Here is a 16,553-nt window from a genome sequence, read left to right as displayed (position 1 = left end):
TTTAATTGTTTATTATGTGATGAAATTGTTTTTTGATGATGAATAATAAATCTTTGATGTTTGATTTTCATGTTTAATTAAGTGATTTTTGATAAAAATGTGTATTAAGGACTAAATTTAGAAATTTGTAAATTGAGGGGTCAAAACGTGAAATAAATAAAAGAAATGGGTTGCTAGAGACCTAAGGTAAATTCGGCCTAACATGGGATTGATGAAATTTTGAGTAATTTGTGTTATTTTGAAATAGGGACTAAATTGTGAAAATGTGAAATGTTATGGGATAAAATGCAAAATGCCCAGATTATGTGTCCTTAGATAAAATTTAATGATATGTTGAATAAGTGAGTTAATTTTGATATTAATTAGATTGGCAAAAGTGGAATTCGGATTTGGATTGGGGGGAAAATCAAAGTGGTCGATTAGTCGTCTCGTTCCGATTATCGTTGTCCGAGGTAAGTCTATAAGCAATAAACATTTTAAAATTTGAATGTATATGATCTTTATATGCTGAATTTAATTGTGTGAATTTTTATTAGTTATAGCCGAATGTATAAATATTTATGAGATTTGGGAACAAGTTCGATTCAATTGAGATATGATGTTTGAAAAGCTTAATATGAACATTAAGAAATAATTAGGATTTCTGAAATATGAATTAGGTGTAAGACCGACTTTGTATCAATGATATTCGGGCTTTATTGCCTAGCAAGCTTTGTGCCGGTGTATTATATCAGGCTTATTGCCTAGCAGGCTTTATATGCCGGTGTATTATATCAAGCTTATTGCTTAGCAGGCTCTGTGCCGGTGTATTATACTAGGCTTTATGCCTAGCAAATTTTATGTGAACAACGGTAAAAGTAATCAAATGTGTTAAATGAGCTAAAGTGATCAGGTATGTGAATATGGTTTACTTATTTGAAATGAAGGTAAATTGGCTGAAAGATATGTGATAAAAATGTTATGTAATGCTATTTTCTGACGCATGAAAAATCAATTTAAAAGGCTCAGGTATGTATTCATACTAAATTATGAAATTATGGCAAGTGGAATGTTCGTATTAATGATATAAATGTTACATGTTAATGTGAATTATATGTATGCATATGTGAAAGTATATATTCAGTTTACTTATGTATTCATGACATAAATGAGAGTATATATGTATATGAAAATCTATAATTGGCCAAATGAAAAGTATATGTGATTTTGTAAATGAAATGTATGTGTTTTCATAATTGGGCAATTGTAAAATATATTCGACCACACATTATGTATATATATGTGTTATTATGGTTTGATTTATGAAGATATGTATATAAGAGATTAAATATTCGGTTATATATACATTGATAATATGGCTTTGAAAGGGTATGTTATCTTGATAATAGATACATGTGTATTCGGTCAAGGTAAAATTTGAACATGGAAGTATATGTTATATATGGAATTGTGAGCTTGAAAATAAATGTGATCATGATAGTATAAATTAGTTTGATTAAACTAAGTTGATATTAATATTGAGTTATTTATTTGCTTATGACTTACTAAGCTCTCGAAGCTTACTCTGTGTGTTTTTTCTATGTCTTTAGAGTTTCAGTGAATTGCTCGAGTTGGAAGTTGTTGGAGACGTCATCACACTATCAGGTTATCATTTCGGTAACTAATGCTTTGAGATTTGGTTATGTGGCATGTATAGGCTTGTTTTGATATATTTGGTTTTGAAGTTTGTATATTTATATATATAGCCATACGAAAATGGCTTAATTATAATGTTAAAGTTAGTGTGTATGTGGCTATGACTTAAACTTATTTTGGAAGTATCAAATATGGTATAATGTGTGCTGGATGATTGTATAATATGGCTTGGTGATGCAGTAAAATGATGGATATGTATTTGGTTGTAAATTGGCTTTATAGGTTCGAATCCAAACGGCTAGAAATGATGTTTATGATTATATAGATTTGATCATGATATATGTTCATGTGAGGAATTAGGTTTCATGGTACTTATATGAGATGTGTTTGATATATGAATCAATTTGGAAACTATTTATAAAGTGTTGTGTATTCGGTTATGTGATGAAATTATATATGATGATTATAATCAACTTTGTGATTTGGCAATGCTAGTTTAAATCATTTAGTCAAGTGTTTAGTAAAATGTTAATGTTAAATTTGTTGTATTGGTCTTATTATAAAGATTATTTATATGTAAAATATATGTGTTTACTATGCCGTGGAAATAGTTTAATTTATATTATTGTGTTAACCGAATAATTCATGAGGTGAATAAATAAATATATATGAATTGGCTTGATTATTAAATTTGTAAATTGATTATACTTTGATTAGTAGTATGTGTTTTAAAATGGTTTATATTAATTAGGTAAAATGAGTACATGACGTTGATGTTTAAAAAAATTTATACTTGATCATTTGGTGAGGTTGATTATACCAAATGTGTTTTGGTTTATTTGCCATGTGATATTGCATATTAAGTATAATATGCGCATGTATTGGAATAAAATAAAATGCATGATTATATTTGGTTAAACTTAGTTAAAAAAATTATTGTAAAAGAGTTAATATTACTATGTGCATGATTGAATTGTATGACCGTATTGAATGGTAATTTGATCGGTAATGCCTCGTAACCCTAATCTGGCGACGGATACGGGTTAGGAGTGTTACACCTCAACATGGGAATTTGCCATGAAGGAATGTCATGATTCAAAATGGGCTGGCCATCCAGGAATACACCGTACCTTGGCTGTATTGGAGGATCGGTTTTATTGGCCGCACATGGGTGATGATGTAGAGACCTATGTGAGAACTTGTTTGGTATGCCAACAAGATAAGGTTGAGTTGAAAGCCCTTGCTGGTTTGTTACAACCGTTGCCCATTCTGGAGCACCCATGGAAGAGTTTATCCATAGACTGTATCGCAAGTTTGCCTAAATCTGATGGATTTGCGAGTATTTTTGTTGTGGTGGATAGGTTTTCGAAGTATGCAACTTTCATCCCCGCAACCAAGGAGTATCACACTGAGGAGGCAGCTCGCTTGTTCCTTAGACATGTGGTGAAGTATTGGGGAGTACCACAGTCCATTGTCAGTGATCGAGATGGGCGATTCACGGGTCAGTTTTGGACGGAGTTGTTCAAGTTAATGGGCTCAGACTTGAACTTTTTCACTAGCATGCATCCCCAAACTGATGGGCAAACCGAACGAGTGAATGCATTGTTGGAGACGTACCTTCAGCACTTTGTAAGTGCGTCACAAAGGGATTGGCCGAAGTTGCTGGACGTGGCCCAATTTTCGTACAACTTACAACGAAGTGGGGCGACGAACCAGAGTCCGTTCGAGATAGTGACGGGGCAACAGCCGCTTACACTCAATGCTGTTGCAACTCATTATGTGGGACCAAATCCAGCAGCTTATCGATTTGCGAGGGATTGGCAAGAGCAAAACGATCTAGCTAGAGCTTGTCTATATAAGGCAAGTAAGCGCAACAAGAAGTGGGCGGATCGAAATCGAAGGGACGTACAATTTCAGGTTGGTGACCCAGTTCTTGCCAAACTACACCTGATTTTGCGACATGATGGGTTACACAAAGGACTCGTGCGACGATATGAGGGGCCATTTCGAGTTGTGAAGAAGGTAGGCAATGTGGCCTACAAGCTTGAGTTGCCTAAAAAGCTCAAAGTTCATCCAGTATTCCATATGAGTATGCTTAAGCCATTCCATGAAGATGGAGAAGACCCAAATCGAAGCAAGTCAGAACGAGCACCAATGGGGGTAAAAGTTGCCTATGATCGAGAGGTCGAGAACATCGAGGCGGATCGTGTGGTCAGACGGAAGTACTATCCACCGCGGCATGAATACTTAGTCCGATGGAAGGGATTTTCGGATAATGAGACAAGTTGGGAACCTGCTGAAGCCTTGTGGCAATTCCAAGACAAGATAGATCGGTACCATGCAGAAGACGCGACGAGGGCGTCGCTAGATTCGGTGGGGAAGAATGTCATGGGTTGCGCATGAGAGCCCACAACCATGACACATCTGTGCAATCCATCAAGAGGGAAGGAGGTCATTTGGCCCAATCGGACTGGCCCGTTGCTTGAAGAGATTGAAGGTCCATCTACAAACTCGACAAATATGGAAACATGATCTTCGAAGATATGCAATCTTAGATATGATATGTAATCTTAGAAGATATTATTTTGTAATCTTAGAGATTTGATTTGTAAGATACCCTTTAATCGTAGCCGTTGATGTACTTGATTTGTACCGTTGGATTTGGAGAGGCTCAACTATAAATAGAGGCCTCTCCCTTCATTGTAAAGCACTTGAGTTTTTTTGAGCAATAAGAATTCTCGAGAGCATTCACTCAAATTTCTCTCTCTCTCTTGTGTTCTTATTTTCTGTGGCTTGTTCTTGTCTCGTTTTTCGTTCATCTTGTTTGGCTTTGAGTTGCTTTCATTTGAGTTGTGTTTTTGGGAGGAATTCTGTTGAATCCTTCTTTTGTGGAAGTTAGGCTGACTTAGGCGTTTTTGGAGCAAGAAACTGCCTAAGGCCGCACAGATTGTGAGGCAAAAATCCTAAGTCCGTGACACTAGAGCTTGCTCGGGAGTTTGATATAGACAAATGAGTTGTAATTCTTAGATCTAGGTTGATCCTCGTTTATGTTAAAAATATATACTCTTTTTAGATAATAAACTTTTTTTTTCTCTTGAAAAATTTTAAATAATATATTTCACTTTGAATAAATTGTCACAAATATTAATTAATTCTAATTTCTTTTTAATATGGTAAAAAGTATTATGGAGTTATTATATTATGAGTCGATTGCATTTTGTCTCTTTTACTCAAAAAATGAATAAATTAGTATCTATACATTAAATAAAAAAGTAAACTAGTCCTTTCACTTACAATTTTCTTCCACCTCTATTATTAAAAACTGACATGAATAACCAGATAATTGCACATGGTATGTCACGTGGACCTTATGTCAACATATAGAGACAATTTTTTAATAGTAGAAATTGATGAAACTTTTTATTGAAGGATTGGTTTGCTTTTTGATTTAACATGTAGGGACTAATTTATTCATTTTTTGAATAATTCTTAGTACAAGGGCTTCCATGATACTTTTACCTCTAAATATTATTTTTTTATCCTTTAACTTATATAGATAATAATACAAAATTAAAGATTTTAAAAATTAAATATTTATATATATTAATTTTCTTATCTCGTGCGATGCAAGATTTATTATATGTATTAATTAAATTACATGTAATTATTTTTTAAATTTTATAATGTTTTACTAATAATGTGATTATGAAATTAAAACATAATAATATATATAAGTGTAGTTTTTAAAAATATAATTGAATGTAATTTGCTCAATTAAATAATTATTAAATTTACTAAATTAAATAAGTTTTTATATATATGTATATCGTATTGTAATAAAATATATTTCTATTAATTAATTATTAAAATTGGATTTAATAGCAAAATTACAAGTGCAATAAACAGAACTAATTGTTGTTAATTATTATTTTATTGCAATATCAAATTTTTTATTAAATTAGTTCATATAATTTTCTTAATATTTTAATATTTAAAAATAATATAGTTAGTTTATCAAATTTTGTTAAAAATATATTGTAATTAAAAAATATCCTACTGAAAATATAGTTACGTTTTGTTAAATTCTAGTAAAAAGTAATTTAATAAAAATACAACTGTCTTCTGATAAAAATGAAAGTATTTTAAAACTAATTTTTATCAAATATTAATTCTATTTGCTTAAAAAACATATATAGTTTTTTATATTATATTTATTCTAAAAACATTATTTTTTATTAATGTATTACGGTTACACTAAATTTGATTTAATAAAACAAATTAAGGTACAAGTTATATTTTGTTGACAATAAATTTAACTTAGTATTTTATATCAAATTATACAATAAACATGCATTACCCTACCTTGCTCGGAAATAAAACATTTCTTCATGAATGAATTAACAGTATCATACAACTGCTTCAGCTGCACTTCCATGCCTTGCGATTCACAAAACAACCAGAAAGCCTTCGATGCATTATTAAAAAAATATCAACAGATATACACAGCATGCATGCTTATGTTTGTGCCACTTTTGCTGTTTCTACTGTATCCTAATAGCATGAAAATGAATGAAGAGACTTACATCGGCATGGCCTTTCTTGGCGACATTAAGCCAGTCCTTAAAGTGATCTCCTGTCCTTCAATCAAAAATCAATGGTCAAGGTAATCAGAGGCCAATGCTGAAAAGCAAGCCACGTAATCTCTCTGCTGCACCGCCGTCCTTTCTCCCCCCACTGAAAAATATGGCCATGCGACGTTACCTTGACGTTGAACCTGCGAGAATCGGGTAATGGTTGATGACGTTCCTGGTTGGGATTGATAAAATGGTACTTCCCCACCGTCATGGAATTGCTTTTCATGTTTTACAAGATGCATTTATAGTTAATTTTGTAATATTTTAAGGATATTTTAAAAAATTTAATTTAATATTTAAGTATTTAGATATTGTATTATCAAATAATAAATATGTTAATATTAAAAGTAGTTAATATTATTATATTTTAGTAGGAATATAAAAATAATTTGTTATAACTTGTTGTTAATATTTTAATATATAAAATATAAATTTTAAATGTATTTAAGCATCAAGAATAAAAAAGGAAAAATATTATATTATTGAAAGAGTGAAAAGTAATTAAGTACCAAACGTGCTTTTGAGAAGAAAAAAATTTAAAAATTTTAGTTTCTCCCCTACAAAAGTGCTTTTCAAAAATATTTTTGAAAGCAAAAAAATTCATGGTTTTTCTTCAAAAAATACTTTTCAAGCAAAAATATATAACTTTTTAAGCATTACTAAATAATCACTTAATATTTCTTAATTGTATGTCAAACCGTAATAATTTACACAAAAAAAAAAACAAAGTAATTCACATTAGTTGAGTTCTTATTGGAAAGACAGAGACTACGGCTACGTTCGGCTAGGGGTGAGCAAAATTCGATTCGATTCGAAAAAATCAAAAAAAAATTTGAATTTCGAATTATTCGAATCGAGTTAATCGAATTAATCAAGTTAATCGAATCAACTCGAATTTTTTTCGAATTTCGAGTTCGAGTCAAATTGAATTTTCGAATTCGAATAACTCGAATAATTCAAGTAAACCGAATATAAACTATATATTTTTTTAATTTTTTAAAATTTCAAGCTTTTACTTAAACTCAATTTCCCCCATGCCCAAACATTTTATATTTTCCATTTCCCCAAGCCCGTCTGCCCAAGCCCCAAAGATTTATTTTCCCAAATCCTAATTCCTCCCCCAAATCAAAACCCCAGCAAATTCTAAACCCCAAATTATTTTTCTTCTTCTCTCCATTTCTATTCAATTTGAACCTTAAAATCTATTTTTCTCAAAAAACCTAAAATAAACCCTCCTCCCTTCTTCTTCTTCTTCTTCTTAAATATTTTTAGTTATTTACTCACTTATTTATTCACTTATTTACTTCAATTTTTTGCTGTATGAAAAATATTTTTTTAAAAAATTACATAAAAAAAACAATAGTAAAGTCTTTTTTTTTTAAATTTAACTCGAACAAATATATTCGATTCGATTCGATTTGATTCGAATTCCATCTTACTCGACTCGATTCGAGAAAACTTCAAATTAAGTTAGGATGATAAAATAAGATTCAAAAATTCGATTAACTCAAAAATTTTCGATTCGATTTGATTTGATTCGATCGAATGCTCACCCCTACGTTCGACATTGATTTTTAGATGATCTTTTAGGGAAAAAAGTGCATTTAAAAAGCAATAAAGAATAGAGGTAAAAAGTAGAAGATTTTTCAACTTAAAAAAAGTCTTTTTTCTCATATGAAAAAGTAGAAATTTTGTACTTTTTTCAGCCAAAAGTACTTTTGAGGCTGATATTACTTTTTTAACCTTATTTGTTCTCTTCCTTTTTTTCCCCATTTTTCAGACGTTAGAACCCATTTTTTTTCCATTTTTTCTTTTGTCTGAACTTTACTTTTCCTCTTGTTCTTCTTCTTCTCCACAAGTGAGTCTCTCTTTTCTTCTTTTTCTCTTTAAATGTTCATTATGTAGTAAAAAAAAACATTAATGGCCTTTGTCTCTATATTTATAGGAGACCGTCACAGGCTTCATAATCCATTCCCCTCCCATCTCCTGTCTCTGTTTTGCTCCCATTTCTTTCTTCAGTTATCTTTTCTCTTCAAAGATTTCAACTCTTTTCTCAAGTAAATATCTCTGTTGGCTTTTCCTTGCTTTCTGCCCTCTAAAATACTCTGTTTTTGCTTTGTTTATGAGTTTAATAGTATTTGGTTTCTCAATGCTTCTTTTCATTATTTATGGGTGAACTTTTTCTGGGTTTGTTTTAAATTTCATGTTTGTTACCCTTTGCTTCTCATTTTTGGATTCTCTACCCCTATGCTTAGAGGTTGAGGATTTTGTTTTTATGGTGCTTTACTACTATTAGTGAACAAAGTTTTGGGTTCATAAAGATTTGCTTGTCAAGATTTTCTTTTTTAAAATTTGGTGGATTTAAGTTATTTGTTTCTTTGATTTTTGTTCTTAACTAGGATATTTTTGCGTGAATTATATGGATGATAATGTAATTTTTTTCAACTAATTTGGATTTACTAGATAAAGTAATATACATAGACAGATAGATAGACGAAAGCTTGAATTTTCATATTTATTTTGTACCATATAAGTTGTGTAAATTTTCTTTCCTTTACTTCTGGGTTTGTTTGATTTATACTCTTTTAAGATTGTTGTAGCTTTCTAAACTTGTTATTTTCATTCTGATCTTTGTTTTGTGATTTTTTTTTCATTTCCAAATGGTCATTTCATGATGTTATGTAGTGTTAATTTGGTGTTTTATTCCTTCAAAAGTATTGCATAAATTGTAAATTAATAGATGTTTTCAATTGACCATTTGCAGTTTTAGCTTGTATATGTTTTAGCATTAAACAACCTCTCTATATTTTATTAGTATGCTTGTTTTGCCATTGAAGTTGCATGGTTTAATGATTTATGATCTGGTCTATAATATCCATATAACTTTCCAGATATGGTAAATTAGGAGTAAATACCAAGTTATATGGAGAATATTTTTATCTTTAGTTGTGAGAAAAAGTTGATGCAACCGTATAACTAGTGAACATGATGTTAAAAATTATCAGCCTTATGGCATAGTGTGCACTGTGACAGCCCAAAATTGACCCTAGTCGGGAAGTGGTTTCGGGACCGCTAAACCGAGTCACCGAAATGTTTGAACGTAATATTTATTGTCTAGAATATGTAATTATGAATGTGTGAAAATTTCAAGCTTCGATTTAGTCGATTGCATGTGAATTCAGTTAGTAGGACTTGTGTGACACTTTTGAAATGTGATAGGCTAATCTATAAGGACCTAATAGTGCATGTAATCAAAAGGGAGGACTTGCATGTCAAATTTCCCCCCTAAGTGCTAGTGGCCGGCCATGACAAAGAGTGATGGGCAAAAACATGTCATAAAACATGTTGTGACAATGGTGTATGTAAGAAAAAAATAAAATAATGAGCATGGGAATTGAATAATGAAAGGGAAGAAAAAAAAAAAAGAGAATGGTGTGAGTGTCCCCCCCTTTTACCGTGAGTTGAAGAAAAGAGAAAAAAAAAATTTTGTTCATCCTTTTCATTCTCTCTTGGCCGAAAATTCTAAGGAAGAAGGAGGGAGTTTTTGCTTCATGTTTGGTTTGGAAGAGGATTAGGAAGAGGTTTGGCTATACTTGTATCAAGATTAAGGTATGTTTGATGTTGTGCCATGAGATTCATGCATGTTTTTAGTTGCTAGATTGATGTTCTTATTAGCCCATGGTTCAAATCCTTGCTATGTCATGGGAATGGTATTCGGCCAAGGTGGATTTTGTGTTAATGCCATTGCATGCTAAATATGAAGCTTGTTAATGATATATATGATGGTGGGTTGATGACTCTTGGATTTTCTTTTTAGCATTTTTAGTGAGACATTAAGTTCTTTGTTTAACCATGACCAAAATTGAAATGGTATGGTGTTGTGATGTATTCGGCCATGGTATATCCATAAGCATGATTTATGCTTATTGCATGGTAGGTAAGATTTGTGTTTTGGATATATGTTTATGTTTGGTTATAATCAACTTGAGATTCGGCCCTTGCACCTATATATATATATGTTTGCACATGATGTATTGGTATGACATATATACTATCTTAAGGTATATATTTTCTAATGATGATGTTTCGATTATGAAGTAAATGATAGATGCGTATTGAGCTACAATATGTAATGCATTAGTTAGTAAAATGTATGCCATTTATGTGTGGTATTAAATATGTAATTGGCCTCAACATCAACATGCATATTCGGCCACATGAATGAGTACATAGGTTGATGTGTTGTTCGGCCATAAGTAAGCATGTTGAAGGCTTTATCTTGACTTAGAAAATTCGGCTAAGGAGAGTACTAACTAATGTGTTGAGTTTGATTCATGATTTCCGTACATATGTGACTTTAATGTCTAATGAATATATGTGGGCTAAGTACCTTGAATTCCTCTTTTCGATGCTCAAATGATTAAATCAATTTATTTGTTAAATTAAGCTCAAGAGCAAAGGGGAACTAAATCCGATAAAGGGAAGGAAAAAGTGGTCGAATAGCCATCGAATCGTTCGACAACATCCGAGGTAAGTTCTTGAGTAATAGAGCTTAAATTATGATTTGATTAGATCATGTTTTAAGCAAATCGAAATCATGCTCTTTGTGTGTGGATATTGAGCCGAAATTGCAAGAGTGATAAGTGTCTTGTGTTTGAGTTTTGCTAATGAAAATGAAATACAAATGTGTCATGATTTAGTGTTAAATGTGCATGATTATTCGAATGATGTCCGGGCTAAGTCCCGAAGGCTTTGTGCTAAGTGACCATATCCGGACTAAGATCTGAAGGCATTTGTGCGAGTTCCCAAATCCGGACTAAGATCCGAAGGCATTTGTGCGAGTTCCCAAATCCGGGTTAAGTCCCGAAGGCATTTGTGCGAACTATTATAACCGGGCTATGTCCCGAACGCTTTTGAGCGAGTCGCTATGTCCGGATAAGATCCAAAGGTACGTGATTCGAGAATGAACGATCTTGCTGTAAAAATCCCAGTTAATACGTTTGAAAAAAATTCCAGCAATGAGGTATGTTCGTATGTGCATTGGAATAGTTGAGTTCCTTCGAATAATATTCGCTCAGTTGAGTAATGAGCTTCCGGTATTTGGCTAAGATGATCCCTTATGTATGAACATAGGGGTTGGAATGTAAAGTAGAAATGATTTGAATATATGTATACGCGGAATTATCCGTTTAATTATGTGAATGCTATACTTCAGTTGTGTTTAAATTCTTGCTCAAAACTTACTAAGCATAAATTGCTTACTCCGTTTCTTTGTTTCTCTATTTTATAGATTTTGGCTCGTCAGCTATCGGACTCGGGATTTTTGGAAGTCGAAGTCTCCCACACTATCAAAGCCCCCTTTTGGTACAATTTTTGTTGAGCTTTGAAATGGCATGTATAGGACTACCCTTTGTTGTTTTTCAAGTACTTTTTGTGATGTATGTGTGTACAGCCATGCGAAAATGGCTCATAGAAGTGGAGTATGGCATTAGACCATTTGTGTTTATGTATATGTATATGGTTTCATGATGTGAATATGGACTGGAATGGAAGTGTTGGGCAATGATCAGCCCTTGGAATGGCTAAATATGATCATATGTGGACCTATGTATGATAAAACTCTAGTTGGTCCATGGAAACCATGAAATAGGTAAAGTTTACCTTGAAAACAGATGCTGACAGTAGCAGTGGTGTGGATGTGAAAAATCACTAAAAATAGCAGGAATGGAATTAAATAATGAATAAATTATGTAAATGAACCTTGATGAATCTACTTTCATATGGAAGAAACGAAACGGTCATATGAGTTGTATGTTAAGAGATATTTAGGTTTTCGTGAAACAGGGCCAGAACGATTTCTGGATTCCCTGTTCCGACTTTGGAAATTCATTATAAATTAACCAGAGATAATTAGGAGTCATGCCATATATGTATAGATTCCTCTTTGAGTCTAGTTTCTATAGATACAAATGGAATCAGTATTGAAGCCCTGTACAGGGAGATATCCAAGTCGTAATGCATGAAGGTCAGTGTAGTCGAACCCTAAAACAGGGGAGACTTTAACTAATAAACTGTACTAATTGGCTTGACCAAAAATTCTAGAAAAAAATCTGTAGATGGAAATATGAGTCTAGTTTCAGGAAAAAATTACGAAACTGATTTTCGAGTTTTGAAACTCAAGATATGAATTTTAAGGCGACAGTGACGCAGTAACCAGCTAGTCTGGAAATCTTTAAATGGACTGTGGAAATAATTAAGTTAAGTCTGTTAGCACCTCGTGTTCGACTCCGGCCACGGTCTCGGGTACGAGATGTTACATGCACTATACAATCCTAATAACTCAATCGGTTTCATTCAATTGACTTTTTAATTGTGTTTGATGCTATTATTAGTTGTGTTCTCTTTCTTAGTTATTATTCCGGTCTTGAAAAGTTGAATTTGATTGAGAAAAAAAAATCTTAGGATCCTATCTTGATTTTGATACACATGTAAAAAAATATACTTATGTAACATTTGATTTTCTTGATTGCTTTACTAGCTGAAACGAATCTGTTTGTATACACAATAGATGAGTACTTCGGCGGTTGAAGTTAGTGGTGAAAAAGTCAAAGCAATGTGGGATAAGAGATTGACAGAAATATTTTGTGATATTTGTATTAAAGAGATATTGAAAGGCAATAGGCCTGGTACTCATTTCACAAAAGATGGATGGTTGAAAATAATGACCAACTTTGAGAAAGAAATAGGCAAGGCTTTTTCACAAAGACAACTTAAAAATAGGTGGAATGCCCTAAAAAAAATAGAAAGCTTGGAAGAAACTTAAAGGCGAAGATACTGGTCTAGGGTGGAATCCTATAAAAAGAACCGTTGATGCATCAGATGATTGGTGGGAAAGTAGGCTAAAGGTACATTAATAATTCTGAATATTTTTGTTTCCTTATTATTTATGAGGTTATTGATAATTACTATTTTTAAACTATCATTTTATATGTAGGTTGTGCCGGAAGCTCAAAATTTAGAACATCGGGCATTGATCCTGAATTCGAAGGGAAGTTGGACCAAATGTTCATGGGGATAGTTGCAACAGGTGATAAAGCATGGGCACCTTCTTCTGGTACACTCCGTAGTGATTTTTTGGAGGATGTTAACAATGAAATACCTGAAGAGAATGAAGAAGAAAATGTGAGAAATGATGTTCACATTTCAAATGATGTTCAAATTGATGAAAACGGTCAAAAAAGAAAAAAACCCTAAGATATCAAGTTCACATTTTAAAACTGGAAGAAAGAAATCCTCAAAGCAAATTGGAGGGGCTGCAAGATTGTCTAGTCAAATAGAAAAATTATGCAATGCACTGACAATATGAGTCAAGCCACATCTAGTTTGACTCTTGTTATGGATCCATATGGTATTCCACAAGCAGTCAAAGTGCTTGATAGCATGTCGGAAGAAGTTCCAGAAGCTAGTCCGCTATACTTTTTCTCACTTAAATTATTGCTCAATAAGGACAAGCGAATTATGTTTTTATCAATTAATCCCAAGATTAGAGCTTTGTGGCTTAAGACGGAAATGGAGGATAGTTGAAAATTTTCTAATCTTCTAGAGTTCAGAGATATCTATTATGTTATTAAACAACATTGCTAAACCAGTTTTATCAATAGTTATTTATGTTTGGTTATTGGATATTAAATTTATGTTCTACTTATTTATGTGTAATCTAGTTTTATCAATGGTTGTTTATGTTTGGTTTTTGGATATTGAATTTATATTCTACTTATTTATGTGTAATCTTGTTTATTAATAGTTGTTTATGTTTGGTCTTTGGATATTGAATTTATGGTACTAGTTTTATCAATAATTGATTATGTTTGATTTTGGATATTAAATTTATGTTCTACTTATTTATACTAAATTTTTTTTATCAATAGTTGTTTATATATGATTTTGGATATAAAATTTATTCACAGGTGATGAGTATAGTTGAGAATTCCAGCGGTGATGAAAGTGATGATGAAAGGGAAAAGAAAGAGATTTTACAACGCATGGAATGTTTTAATCGATTATTTGATGTTGCATCTTCTTCTGTGCAATTATATTATGAGAAGTATATATTGAAGTAACCATGCATGGATTCAAAACAGACAGGTGAGACATGGATCTGAGAGATCCTTGATCGTCACGAATCACGTTGTATGATTAATTTTAGGATGTCTAAAATGGTATTCGCAAGTTTATTGAGAGTTTTAAAGACAAGATACAACTTGAAAACTTCAAAAAACATATCTTCTAGTGAAATGTTGGGAATTTTTTTATACATCTTGGGCACTGGTGCAAAAGTTTCCCAATGTCGAGAAAGATTTCAAAGGTCTGGATCAACAATAACTCGATACTTTGCAATTGTGCTTGAGAAAGTTTCAAGGATAGCCACTGATCTAATTGCACTCGAAGATCATTTTTTTAGCTCAATAACCGAACAAATACGTAATGATTCTAGATATATGCCGCATTTGAAGGTTAAATTTTAATTTTATATTATTATATTTTAATATTTTTGGTCGACTAAAAATATGCACGAGACTAATATGATTATTTGTTCAGGATTACATAGGTGCAATTGATGGTACTCATATAGCCGCTATTCTTCCACCAAATAAACAAATTTTGTATATTGGAAGAAAATGTATCCCGACTCAAAATGTTATCGCAGTGTGTGATTTTAATATGTGTTTCACCTTTGTCATGGTTGGATGGGAAGGATCGGCACATGACACTAGAATATTTCTTGATGCAATTCGAGATCCAAAATATAAATTTTCCCACCCACCAAATGGTTAGATATTTCATTTATTTCTTTCTTTTAAAAGAATAAAGTATAAGTTCTTTAATTGATAATTTTATAAAAAAATTGTTGAATTAATTGTTTGTTATATTATGATGTGTAGGAAAATATTATCTTGTTGATTCTGGATATCCTCAAATGAAAGGTTATCTTGGACCATATAGAGGTCAGCGATATCATTTACCTGACTTTCATAGAGTTAGACCGGTATCTGTTAAAGAAGAGATATTCAATCATTCACATTCATCATTACGTAGTGTGATTGAACGAACTGTTGGTGTTTTGAAAAAAAAATGGGTCATTTTAAGGGATATGCCAAGTTATAGTTTTGAAAAGTAAACGATTATCGTTGTTGCTACAATGACGATACACAATTTTATCCGAAAACATGTCGGTCAAAATGATGCAGATTTTATGGAATACGAAGATATTAACTGGGCGTATGAGAATATTATTGATTTAGCAAATGCGCATGGTTGAGAAAGTGATGATGATGATGACGATGATGATGGTGATGATGACGGTGAATCAAACAATTCAAGTGGTCTTGAAATGAAATTAATAAGAGATGCTATAGCTTCTAGTTTAATGAATTCACTTTAAATTGTAAATGCTATTGTAAAATTTTTAGTATTTATATTTGGTATATAAATATTGGGAAAGGATTGTATGAAACAGTGACGCCACATCATCTGTATCCTTTCCAATAATTTTATGCCACATCAGTACTCTTATCCTAAATTTCAGGATTTTATCCTAAAAAAATCAAATTCAAATTAAAATACTGAAATTCAGGATAAAATCCTAAAATTCAGGATAAGAATACTGATGTGGCATAAAACTATTGGAAATGGATACAGATGACGTGGCGTCACAGTTTCATACAATCCTTTCTTATAAATATTATCCCTTTTTGAAACTTTAATCCAAATATATGTAATATTTTAATTTGCTAGGTTTATGTTTTCTATGTTATGTTAATATTTAATATGAGTTATATATTCAAAGTATATTTTAAAATAAAATAATACAAATGTGTTAAAAACATTAATTAAAAATAAAAAATCATTTTAAAATAATACAATTGTGTCACTATCTAATTACAAATATTTAATTATTATATTTAAATATTTAAATATAGTTTATATATTCTAATTAAATTTAATAAATAATTAAAATAAATTACTTAAAAATATTTAAAATTAATATTATATATTAAAATATTAACAATAAGTTATAATAAATTATTTTTATATATTGGTAAAATATCATAATATTAACTAATTTGAACATTATTTAAATATATTTGTTAGTTTATAATATCATGTCTAAAATGGACATTTTATTTCTTAAAAGCACTTTTTGACAACAATATTAAACACTCAAATTTTCAAAAGCACTTTTTCATAACACTTTTCAAAATATTACCAAACAGACCTTACGTA

The sequence above is a fragment of the Gossypium arboreum genome, chromosome 8 (assembly GCF_025698485.1).
Source record: "Gossypium arboreum isolate Shixiya-1 chromosome 8, ASM2569848v2, whole genome shotgun sequence".
Taxonomy (NCBI): Eukaryota; Viridiplantae; Streptophyta; class Magnoliopsida; order Malvales; family Malvaceae; genus Gossypium; species Gossypium arboreum.
The sequence above is the reverse complement of the archived record's forward strand: the minus strand, read 5'-3'. Positions refer to the sequence as shown.